This window comes from Sciurus carolinensis, chromosome 9 (assembly GCF_902686445.1).
Source record: "Sciurus carolinensis chromosome 9, mSciCar1.2, whole genome shotgun sequence".
Taxonomy (NCBI): Eukaryota; Metazoa; Chordata; class Mammalia; order Rodentia; family Sciuridae; genus Sciurus; species Sciurus carolinensis.
The window spans coordinates 70,599,287-70,611,632 of record NC_062221.1 but is presented as its reverse complement, the minus strand read 5'-3'; the positions used below and the strand labels follow the sequence as shown (position 1 = coordinate 70,611,632).

Below are 12,346 nucleotides of genomic sequence, written 5' to 3'. Positions count from 1 at the left end.
ATATTTTCATGTGTTAGCTGTTGTACTGCAGGTGTCCCATCTGTACACACAGAACACAAGTTCTGAGCTTTCTTTGGGTGCTAAATATCTCGTTCCCTAGAAGGTAGATGGTTGTTGGGTGCTTGGTATTCATTCGTGCAGCAACAGGTCCTACCCAACTTAGCATAGAAGATCTGTTATCTTCCTAGGATGGGTGTTATACCTTCCCACACCTTTTTTATTTACCAGCGGGAAACAGAAAAGAACTAGCTAGTGAGATAATAGGAGAGCCAGAGCAAATGTGCCCTAGAAACCAAGAAAAAAAAGTTTCAAGAAGATAACAACAAATGTGTGCAAAGCACTAGGATAGGGTCTATATCTAGTGAGGAGATCCAGGAAGCAAATTTTAAAAATAAATATTTAGGATGTCAGAGGTTAATATATGCTTTGTGAAAAAATAAAAGCAGATTAAAGAATGAAGGGAACATGATTGGATGGTGTTATACTTTGCATAGGGTGTCAAGGAAGACCTCACTTAGTAACTGTGTTTGAGTAGATACTTGAGGAAAAAAGGAAGCCAGCTTTGTCAATTCCAGATAAGACTGTTTGGGACAAAGGGAATGGCAAACACAAAGGTCCTAAACTTGTTTGGTATGTCCAAGAAGAAACAATGAGACTATGTGACTGGAGTAGAGCCAGTGAAAGAAATAGTGGTAAGAAATAGAATCCTTAAGGGAATGGGAAGCTGTCTCAGGCAGGACCTTGAAAGCCATTGGAAGGCTGGGCTTTTAAGGAGTGAGAAGGGCTCACTACTGAAAGACTCTGAGACAAGAGCGAAGTGATGACTCTGCCATTGTCTTAGAATATGAGCCCCTGAGTTCAATACCTGGTACCCACCCACCCCCCCCCCAAAAAAAAGATGCAATGTTCATCAAATTTCCACCTTAAAAAACATTTGATTTCTGAAGAGTTCTTTTCAACTGAAATGTGCTAGTGAGGCTCCCTGCTGGTCTTTCATTTCTCCATGTTTCTAAGTGGAAATACTACAGATGTGTTTAAAAGACTGGACAGTTTGCCTCTACATATTTGCCTCTACCTTATCACCCTGTAGAACTATTGGATTAGAGTACTGCAGTTTATATTAATAATTTGCAGTCTTTTACCTAATGTGCATTCATGTGCAGATTATTAAAAGTTTTAAAATGTAACTGATTAATCAGTATTTGATCTATCATTGTTTTGATTTTTTTATTAAAATATATATTTCTAATCATATTCTTAAAGCTGAGAGAACTGGTTGAATGTTTATTTTCCTGAAGATATTTTTAAGATATAGCTTTGTAAGGGCCTGTAAACTTTGCATATATGTGTAGTTTGATACATATTGTTGCATTCGAAAACCTTGTATATAGTAACTGGTTTTATACAAAATACTGAATAGTGGAAATTATATAGTTACAATCATGTAATTGAAAGTATTAACCAAAGGAAAAAAAAAAAAAAGGAATATGAGCCAGATCAGGGAAATCAGGCTACTGAATAACCCAGACCGGAGCTGATAGTGGCTTCCTTCAAGTGATGGCAATGGAGGATTTGAGAAGTGGTTGGCTTGCAGATAGATATTGAAACTATCTATTTTCAACTGAAATGTGTTCTTAAAGGGTCTCATGAAGGGTGTGGAGGAAGGAGAGGAGTCTAAAATATTTCTCAGCCTTATTAATAATTGGGAGAATAGAGCTTTGATTTACTGAGATCAAGATTGTGGAAGGAGCAGTTAGTAGACAGGTGGCATGGAGATTAGGAGTCGGAAATGTCTATTAGATATATATGAAGACTGATTAAAATGTTGGTTGGATATACAAGTATGGAGTTCAGGGGAGAGACCTGCACAGGTAATTTTGGGAGTTGTCAGATATAATAGTATTTAAAGTCTTGGGGCTGGTTGGGATCACCTGTGAAGAGAAATGTAGCTTCTGAAGAGGTGAGGACTGAACCCTGGGGCATTCCAATATTTAGAGGTTGTGGAAGTAAAAAAAGAACCAGCTAGGGAGGACTGAGAACAGAACCTTGGAGTTAGTAACATGGAGATATTTGATGACCTTTAAAAAGAATAGTCTCACTGGAGTGGTAGGGTGAGTTCAAAATAAAATGCCAGGAGAGGAATTGGAGATGGTGACTGTAGATGCTTCTTTTGAGAAGTTTTGCCATAAAGGGCAACAGAGAAATGGGACTGAAGTCAGAGAAAATGTGCTACTAAGGGTTTTTTGTTTTTGTTTTTTTGTTTTATTTTTTAAGTTAAGAGAGATTGAAGGCTCTCTCTATAATGTGCTATTCTAATGGATCCAGGGGGAAATTGATGGTGCTGGAGAGAGAGAGAGTGGAATTGCTGTAGCTATGTCCTTGAATAAGCAAGATGAGATTCAGTCTTCTAGGCACAGGTAAACAAGTTGACCTCAAACATTGACAACTAATTCTTCAGTAGTAAGAGAAGATATTGAGTATATAGATACAGATGCCGATGGTGGATAGTGGGAGCTTGTAGGTGTTAATTTTGCTTATATGCCTCAGAAAACTGGAAACAAAATTATCACCTGATGAGTGAGCATAATGGGGAGCATTTCTTGGAAGAGAGAATAACTTATGAAACTTTTCTAGGAAGGTGGGGAACATGGAGTGGTAAATTGTAGCAGGATTGTTTGGCAGCACTGAGGACTTGGTGACTGGTTACTAATTTGAAGTGAGACCAGTTTTCGTGGTTGTGTGTTTTCCTCTAACCTGTTCTCTTGGGCAAGTGCAGGCCTGGGTAGAGTTGGCAGAGAGACAGAGAAAGAGATTTAACTGGAGTTTCAGTTTTACCAGGTGAATAGGATTAACAGAGTCCAGGCTAAAAGTAGAGAGTTATGTAGAGGGTGATATAACAAGGGACCATGAATGAATGAGATAAAGTAATAGGCTCCAAAATTGTCATTCCTTATTAGTTAAAAAAAATCATTGTTATTAGTATATGAGAGGGAATGAGTGGAAAGAGAGGAGGATGGTTGAAGAATGGGATGCTTGGGATTGAGATTATGTTGTGGATGCAATTATGGTAAAGATAAGGTCAGTATAATTAAGAGATTGGACAGCCAAGGTAGGTTGGACAAGGTCATGGAATAAGAGGTCAGGATATTGAAAGATCCATTCAGTAGATATTGAAATCAACAGATATGTGAAGGTGTGGGGTCCTGAGGAGTAATAATGAACCAAGACATCTTTAAGCAGTGGGGGTGAGTGACGTGGAGGCAGGTGAGTCATGGTCTGTAGACAATCACAGCACAGAGTAATGGCTGTAATCTCAGCACAGAGTAATAGATCAAAGTCTGTTCTGGTCATGAGGGAAAGATAGGAGCTGAATTTATTCTTTCATCTTAAGTAACTAAAAACCATATATATATATATATATATATATATATATATATATATATATATGAAATGAAATGATGGTTCTCAGACATTGGACAATGGAGAGGGCAGAATGATGATCCCTACCGTAGCTTTATTCTACTACCTGGATAGAATTTCCAGGTAGCAGTAGAGAAATGGGAGCCCAGACAAAACCCAGCAGTTCTCCTAAATTGAGGAGACAGTTGAAAACTGGAAGAGGCCAGTGTAGCTAGAATCTTGGGACAGAGTCCTAGAGAGGAAGAACCCTCAGAGAAAGTTGTGAGTCTATAGGGAGTACCTCTTGAGACTTTACCTGAGCACAGATACATGTGAGGAAACTACCTAAGACTGGAGAAAAAACCACTCAAAAGGCACAGGCAGAACAGTTCCCAAAGTTCACACGTGGCTGGAAATATTTCACATTCCCAAGGGCCAGGGTGGAAAAAAAAATCTTTGTAACTATAAGATTGAAGAAGGGATGAGCATGTTAAGAAGAGACAGAAAACGTGAGAAGAGATGTGCATTGTGGAGCACACCTGTAATCCCAGCTACTTGGGAGGCTGAGGCAAGAGGATTGCAAGTTTGAGGCCAACCTGGACAACTTAGGAAGACCCTGCCTCAAATTTTTAAGATAAAAAGAACTAGGGATGTAGGGTAGAGTGACCCTGGATTCAGTCCCTAGTACTGCCAAAATAGTAAAACATTAAAAAAAAAAATTAAACTTGTACAGGTGAAAAATTTTAAATTAACCATATAGGTTTTAATAGGAGATTCAACATTGCAGAAGAAAAGATCAGTGTGAGCTTGAAGATTTAGCAATAGAAATTATCTTCAAATCCCATCCTGCGACGCCTGCTGGAGGCTTGAAGCTCATTGTCAGGTACCTCTCATGCATCAGGCTACTGAACACTGGGAGGTTCATTAGTATATGACTGTTATATAGTAGATTTTTTTCTCCTTTTTTAAAAAATTTAAGTTTTTATTTCTTTACTTTTCTTGCTCTCTTTTCCTTTTGTTTACCTGTTCCCTCAGAGGCTCTTTCTCCCTTTTTTGCATGCTAACATCTGATTTCTTTTAATTACACTCTCACACTTTCTATTTACTAGGACTTCTGTATATTCTTTTCTTATCCCATTAACAGCCACATTCTACATCCCTCTGCATCCTCTTTGTCCTCCATTAGAAACTGTAGACCTTATCGCAAACCTGTTTGTTTTACTGAAGATAATATTTGAACTCATTTTGTTTATTATGACAATTTTGTTATTGTCCCCATAGGGGCTATTTGCATAGTGTCTGATTTGGGCACTGCTAATATTGATCTCCTCTTTAAGAAAGGGTTTTGGAAACCTATAGGGCCACTCTAAGCCTATAGGGGGAAATCTGCAATACCCTAGATCTGCACTGCTAGAGGGGAAGATACATGAACAGCATGAAAAAACAAGGGAAGAAAATGATCCAAACAAATCTAGATTCTCTATTAATAGAATCCAATGACAGTATGTTAGAAGAAATGTCATAAAAGGACTTCTGATTATACATAATTAAGATGATTTGCAAAGCAAAGGATGAGATAAGAGAGCAAATGCAGGCAATGAATGATAATACCAATAAGCTGAAAGAGCAAGTGCAGGAAGCGAAAGATCATTTCAACAAAGAGAGATTCTCAAAAAAAACCAAACAGAAATCCTTGAAATGAAGGAGACAATAAACCAAATAAAAAACTCAATGGAAAGCATCACCAAAAGACTAGACCACTTGGAAGACAGAACCTCAGACAATGAAGACAAAATATTTAATCTTGAAAATAAAGTTGCCCAAACAGAGAAGATGGTAAGAAATCATGAACAGAATCTCTAAGAACTATGGGACATCATGAAAAGACCAATTTAAAAATTATTGGGATTGAGGAAGGCACAGAGATACAAACCAAAGGAATGAACAACCTATTCAATGAAATAATATCAGAAAATTTCCAAAACCTGAAGAATGAAATGGAAAATCAAATACAGGAGGCTTACAGAACACCAAATGCACAAAATCACAACAGATCAACACCAAGGCACATAATAATGAAAATGCCTAACATTCAAAATAAAGTTAGGATTTTGAAGGCCGCGAGAGAAAAGCATCAGATTACATATAGGGGGAGACCAATACGGATAGCAGCCGACTTCTCAACCCAGACTCTAAAAGGTAGAAGGGCCTGGAACAACATATTTCAAGCCCTGAAAGAACATGGTTGCCAACCAAGAATCCTATACCCAGCAAAAGTAACCTTCAGATTTGAAGATGAAATAAAATCCTTCCATGATCAACAAAAGTTAAAAGAATTTACAAATAGAAAGCCTGCACTACAGAATGTTCTCAACAAAATATTCCATGAGGAAGAAATGAAAAACAACAATGTAGGTCAGCAAAGGGAGGAACTACCTTAGAGAAAAACCACTCAAAGGAGAAACCAAGCCAACTTAAAAACCAAAAATAAGCCAAATGACTGGGAATACAAATCATATCTCAATGATAATCCTGAACATTAATGGCCTAAACTCATCAATCAAAAGACATAGACTGGCAGAATGGATTAGAAAGAAAGACCCAACAATACGCTGCCATAAGAGAATCATCTCATAGAAAAAGACATCCATAGACTAAAGGTGAAAGGATGGGAAAAAACCTACCACGCACATGGATTCAGTAAAAAAGCGGGGGTTTCCATCCTTATATCAGATAAAGTGGACTTCAAGTCAAAGTTAGTCAGAAGGGATAAAGAAGGACATTTCATACTGCTTAAGGGAACCATAAATCAGGAAGACATAACGATAGTAAATATTTATGCCCCAAACAATGGTGCATCCCTGTATATCAAACAAATCCTTCTCAATTTCAGGAATCACATAGACCACAACACAATAATTCTGGGCTGTCACCACTAGATAGATCTTCCAAACAAAATCCAACCAAAGAAACCATAGAACTCAGTAACACAATCAATAACCTAGACTTAATAGACACATATAGAATATTCCATCCATCAACGAGCGGGTTCACTTTCTTCTCAGCAGCACATGGAACCTTCTCGAAAATAGACCATATGTTATGCCACAAAGCAGCCCTTAGAAAATGCAAAAAAATAGAGATACTGCCTTGTGTTCTATCAGATCATAATGGACTGAGAGTAGAAATCAATGACAAAATAAAAAAGGGAAATTACTCCAACACTTGGAGACTAAATAATATGCTATTGAATGAAACATGGATAACAAAAAACATCAGGGAGGAGAGTAAAAAATTCTTAGAGGTCGATGAGAATGACGATACAACATATCAAAATCTCTGGGACACTATGAAAGCGGTACTAAGAGGAAAATTCATTGCATGGAGCGCATTCCAGAAAAGAATGAAAAGTCAACAAATAAATGACCTAACATTACAGCTCAAAGCCCTAGAAAAAGAAGAACAGAATAATAGCAAAAGTAGTAGAAGACAGGAAATAATGAAAATCAGAGCTGAAATCAATGAAATTGAAACAAAAGAAACTATTCAAAAAATTGACAAAACAAAAAGTTGGTTCTTTGAGAAAGTAAACAAAATAGACAAACCCTTAGCCACACTAACAAAGAGAAGGAGAGAGAAAACTCGATTTACTAAAATACATGATGCAAAAGGAAATATCATGACAGACACCACTGAGATACAGAACATAATGAGAAGCTACTTTGAAAATCTGTATTCCAACAAAATAGAAACTACCGAAGACATTGACAAATTTCTAGAGACATATGCTCCTCCCAAACTGAACCAGGAGGACATACACAATTTAAACAGATCAATATCAAGCAATGAAATAGAAGAAGTCATTAAAAACCTACCATCCAAGAAAAGCCCAGGACCAGAGGGATTCTCAGCTGAGTTCTACAAGACCTTCAAAGAAGAACTCATTCCAATACTTCTCAAAGTATTCCAGGAAATAGAAAAGGAGGGTACCCTACCGAACTCATTCTATGAAGCCAGTATCACCCTCATACCCAAACTAGGCAAAGACACATTAAGGAAAGAAAATTTTAGAGCAATATCCTTGATGAATATAGATGCAAAGATCCTTAACAAAATATTGGCAAACCGTATCCAAAAACATTAAGAAAATTGTGCACCACGATCAAGTGGGGTTCATCCCTGGAATGCAAGGATGATTCAACATTCATAAATCAATAAATGTAATCCATCATGTCAATAGACTTAAGGATAAGAATCATATGGTTATTTCAATTGATGCAGAAAAAGCGTTCGACAAAATACAACACTCCTTCATGCTCAAAACACTAGAAAAAATAGGGATAGTAGGAACATACCTGAACATTGTAAAGGCTATTTATGCTAAGCCCATGGCCAACATCATTCTTAATGGAGAAACACTGAAACCATTCCCTTTAAAAATGGGAACAAGACAGGGATGTCTTCTTTCACCACTTCTATTCAACATTGTCCTCGAAACTCTAGCCAGAGCAATTAGGCAGACTAAAGAAATTAAAGGGATACAAATAGGAAAAGAGGAACTTAAGCTGTCACTATTTACAGATGACATGATTCTATATTTAGAGGATCCAAAAACCTCCTCCAGAAAACTTGTAGACCTCATCAATGAATTCAGCAAAATAGCAGGCTATAAAATCAACACGCATAAATCTAAAGCATTTTTATATGCAAGCGACGAAACAGCTGAAAGGGAAATGAGGAAAACAACTCCATTTGCAATAACCTTTAAAAAAATAAAATACTTGGGAATCAATCTAACCAAAGAGGTGAAAGACCTCTACAATGAGAACTATAGAACACTAAAGAAAGAAATTAAAGAAAACCTTAGAAGATGGAAAGATCTCCCATGTTCTTGGATAGGCAGAATTAATATTGTCAAAAAGGCCATACTACCAAAAGTGCTATACAGATTCAATGCAATTCCAATTAAAATCCCAATGACATACCTTACAGAACTAGAGCAAGCAATCATGAAATTCATTTGGAAGAATAAGAAACCCAGAATAGCTAAACCAATCCTTAGCAGGAAGAATGAAACAGGGGGTATCGCAATACCAGAACTTCAACTATACTACAAAGCAATAGTAACAAAAATGGCATGGTATTGGCACCAAAATAGACAGATAGATCAATGGTGCAGAATAGAGGACACGGAAACAAACCCAAATAAATACAATTTTCTCATACTAGACAAAGGGGCCAAAAAAATGCAATGGAGAAAAGATAGCCTCTTCAACAAATGGTGCTGGGAAAACTGGAAATCCATCTGCAACAGAATGAAACTAAACCCCTATCTCTCACCCTGCACAAAAATCAACTCACAGTGGATCAAGGACCTTGAAATCAGACCGAGACCCTGCATCTTATCGAAGAAAAAGTAGGTCCAAATCTTCACCTTGTTGGCTTAGGATCAGACTTCCTTAGCAGTCCTCCCATAGCACAAGAAATAAAAGCAAGAATCAATAACTGGGATAGATTCAAACTAAATAGCTTTCTCTCAGCAAAGGAAACTATCAGCAATGCGAAGAGAGAGCCTACAGAGTGGGAGAATATCTTTGCCACTCATACTTCAGATAGAGCACTAATTTCCAGAATACATAAAGAACTCAAAAAACTACACCAAGAATACAAATAACCCAATCAACAAATGGGCTAAGGATATGAACAGACACTTCACAGAAGAAGATCTACAAGCAATCAACAAACATGAAAAAATGTTCACCATCTTTAGTAATAAGAGAAATGCAAATCAAAACTACACTAAGATTCCATCTCACCCCAATTAGAATGGCGATTTATCAAGAATACAAGAAACAATAGGTGTTGGCGAGGATGTGGGGAGAAAGGTACACTCATACATTGCTGGTGGGGCTGCAAATTAGTGCAGCCACTCTGGAAAGCAGTGTGGAGATTCCTCAGAAAACTTGGAATGGACCTATCATTTGGCCCAGCTATCTCACTCCTCGGCCTATACCCAAAGGACTTAAAATCAGCATACTACAGAGATACAGCCACATCAATGTTCATAGCTGCTCAATTCACAATAACCTAGATGTCCTTCAATTGATGAATGGATAAAGAAACTGTGGTATATATATATGCAATGGAATATTACTCAGCTATAAAGAATAATAAAATTATGACATTTGCAGGCAAATGGATGAAATTGGAGAATATCATGTTAAGTGAGATAAGCCAATCTCAAAAATCCAAAAGACAAATGATCTCACTGATAAACAGATGATGACACATAATGGGGGGTGGGAGGGGGCAAGAATGGAGGAAGGAGGGACTGTATAGAGGGAAAAGAGAGGTGGGAGGGGTGGGGGGAAGGAAAAATATAACAGAATGAATCAAACATCATTACTCTAAATGTATGAATATGCAAATCGTATGCTCTTAATCCATGTACAAACAGAAACAACATGTATCCCATTTGTTTACAATAAAAATAAATTAAAAAAAAAAGAAATTATCTTCAGTGGAACAGAGAAATAAAGCCTAGAAACAAACAAACAAACATAACCATCAGTGAGCTGTGGGGCAATTTCATGTGACCTAATATACATATAATTGGAGCCCCAGAAGAAGAGAAGTAAGCGGGAAAGGCATAGAACAAGATGGGCTTGTAGAAAAACAAAAAAAGATTTTTTGAAGAAATAGTGGCAGAAAAATGTCTGTACATGATAATAACTATAACCCCTCACATCTAGAAATTCCAGCAGAAGAAACATGAAGAAAACTACATAAAGGCACATCATAATCATATTGCTTAAAACCAATGATAAAGAGAAAAGTCTTTTAAGCATAGGAAAAAAAAAAAGACTGGAGAACTTGGGGATAGAGAATAACAATGATTGGGAGGTAGCAGGAGAAGCAGGGAAGATTCTTAAGTGGAAATAAGCAGGTGGAGAGACCACTGGGAGACAAACTTTGGAATGTTGATGTTACATTGATAATGACTAAGCCCTCCAGAAAGAATGGCGGAAAGGCTTCTGGAGTTGGAGGATAGTAGAGATGAATTCATATTAAGGGATGCAGAAATATGTACTGGAATAAGAATAACCTGGGCATTTTAGAGAGCTTGTGTCCAATATATACAGGCACGATGTAATTAGTCCTGATATGCTGCAAAATGAATTGGGGTGGCAAGGCTGTGACCAATGTGGGGAAGGAGGAGAAAGTCTTGTCAGGAGCGGAAGAGCTTGTCTTCATTCCAGCTGATGGAAGTATAGAGCCTGGGCAAGGGTGGTCGTCCCAGGTGAGCTCTGTGGCTGCAGCTGACTATTCCCTGCTTCCCATGAATGTGTGTGTCTGTGTGAGTACTTTCCATCTTTACCCTTTGTGGAGATTTCCACTTCTGTATCCAGTGGGTCCCCAGTAAAAGGAACTGTCTCATCCATTGAAAGGAAACTTCCTGCAGTGTCTGGATGTGATATTGAATAGATTTATTTTTACTCTCTGTCATTCTTGTTTAATGAAATTGTTCCGATAATACTTTTCATCACGGTATTTGCATTCTTATCCCAATACTGTGACCATTTGAAATCTACATATATAGAAGTTCTACATGACTATTTTTAAAAAGTAGTAAACATATAAACCATTTATTATCAGTGTCCAGTATTACATACTCTATACATTATATGTGCTGTACTGTTATATGATTAGCAATGCAGTCCACATGGCTATTTTTCTGGGGTCATTATTAGCTCTCCTCCCTGGGTGAGTTGACATCTTTTTCATTACATGGAATTATATTCATGCTTTGTCAAAATGTGAGTAATGTGAAGAAAGCATTCCATTCAAGATTGGGTATCTAGAGGGGATAGATTAAGCAACACTTGGCAACAATTAAACAAGAAAGCTACCATGCTGTGTAGGATTGCTTTAATCAGCTTTTCACAACTTCTTCATTCTTAAAAGTTTATATGCTATTATATTGTCATGGATTTGATTAAAAAGCACAATTTAGTAAAAAGTATGTTAGCCTTTAGTAGTAACAATGAAAAGCCTGGTTATTTGGACCATATGGCTGTAAACAATGCTCCACTACTTGCTAACTGGCTCTTACCTTAATTACAAAATCTTTAGGAAAATGTAAGCTTTATGTACAATGTAAGCCTTTTAGGCCCCCAAACCTATAAAATTCCTTTTGGTATAACCTTATAACATCAATGTTTTGCAATTTTTAGGATATTTATCACTGTGTATGTACTTTTCATTAATTACACTCTATTTCCTGTGGCTATAACATGGTTTTAAAATCTGTGCTCTGTTGGTAGAAACAGTAAATGAGCAGTATGTATGCATTACTTGTTGTAGCGAAGTGCAATTCTCTATGGTATTCCTTCTGCCAAATTGTACTAATCATTCAGATTATATAAGAATATTATAAAGTTGACTCAGTTAATATCACAAATTATTCTTAGGGTAGCATGTATCTGCCTGATCTAGATCTCAATTTTATTTTCCTTGCTGTGTTTGATCTGTATAATTATAATTTTGTTGACTCAATTTCCTTTAGGCAGAGAAACCCTGTGAAAACCAAACCTTTAACCATATACTCTCTACCAAAATAATTTTTTTCTGGAATAAAACCCCCAAACATTGTGCTATTCATTTAGGTTCTTTGTCCATATGAAATGGTTTCAAGGTGATAACTGGATTTGGGGAAAAATTGAAGGAATGTGACTACTTGTGCCCAGACTTGTTATAAGCCGCTTGTGTCATGTGGCTGCCACAAACAGTAAGATAATATTAGTTCAGTATTAACAAAGCTATAGTATTCCAACAATAGGAAGATAGAGTTCCATTATATTATCCTGTCAGTGTTGTGTCTGTATCTGGTTACCTTGTTCATATACCACACATATATTTACATTCTTATTTGTCCTTTTATCTATAT

At 36.9% G+C, this 12,346-nt stretch overlaps 1 protein-coding gene across 1 annotated transcript in view; it reads left to right on the top strand.

The window, feature by feature from the left end:
- Positions 1–12,346, top strand: part of Slc49a4 (solute carrier family 49 member 4) — a 95,392-nt gene that overhangs the window by 3,959 nt on the left and 79,087 nt on the right.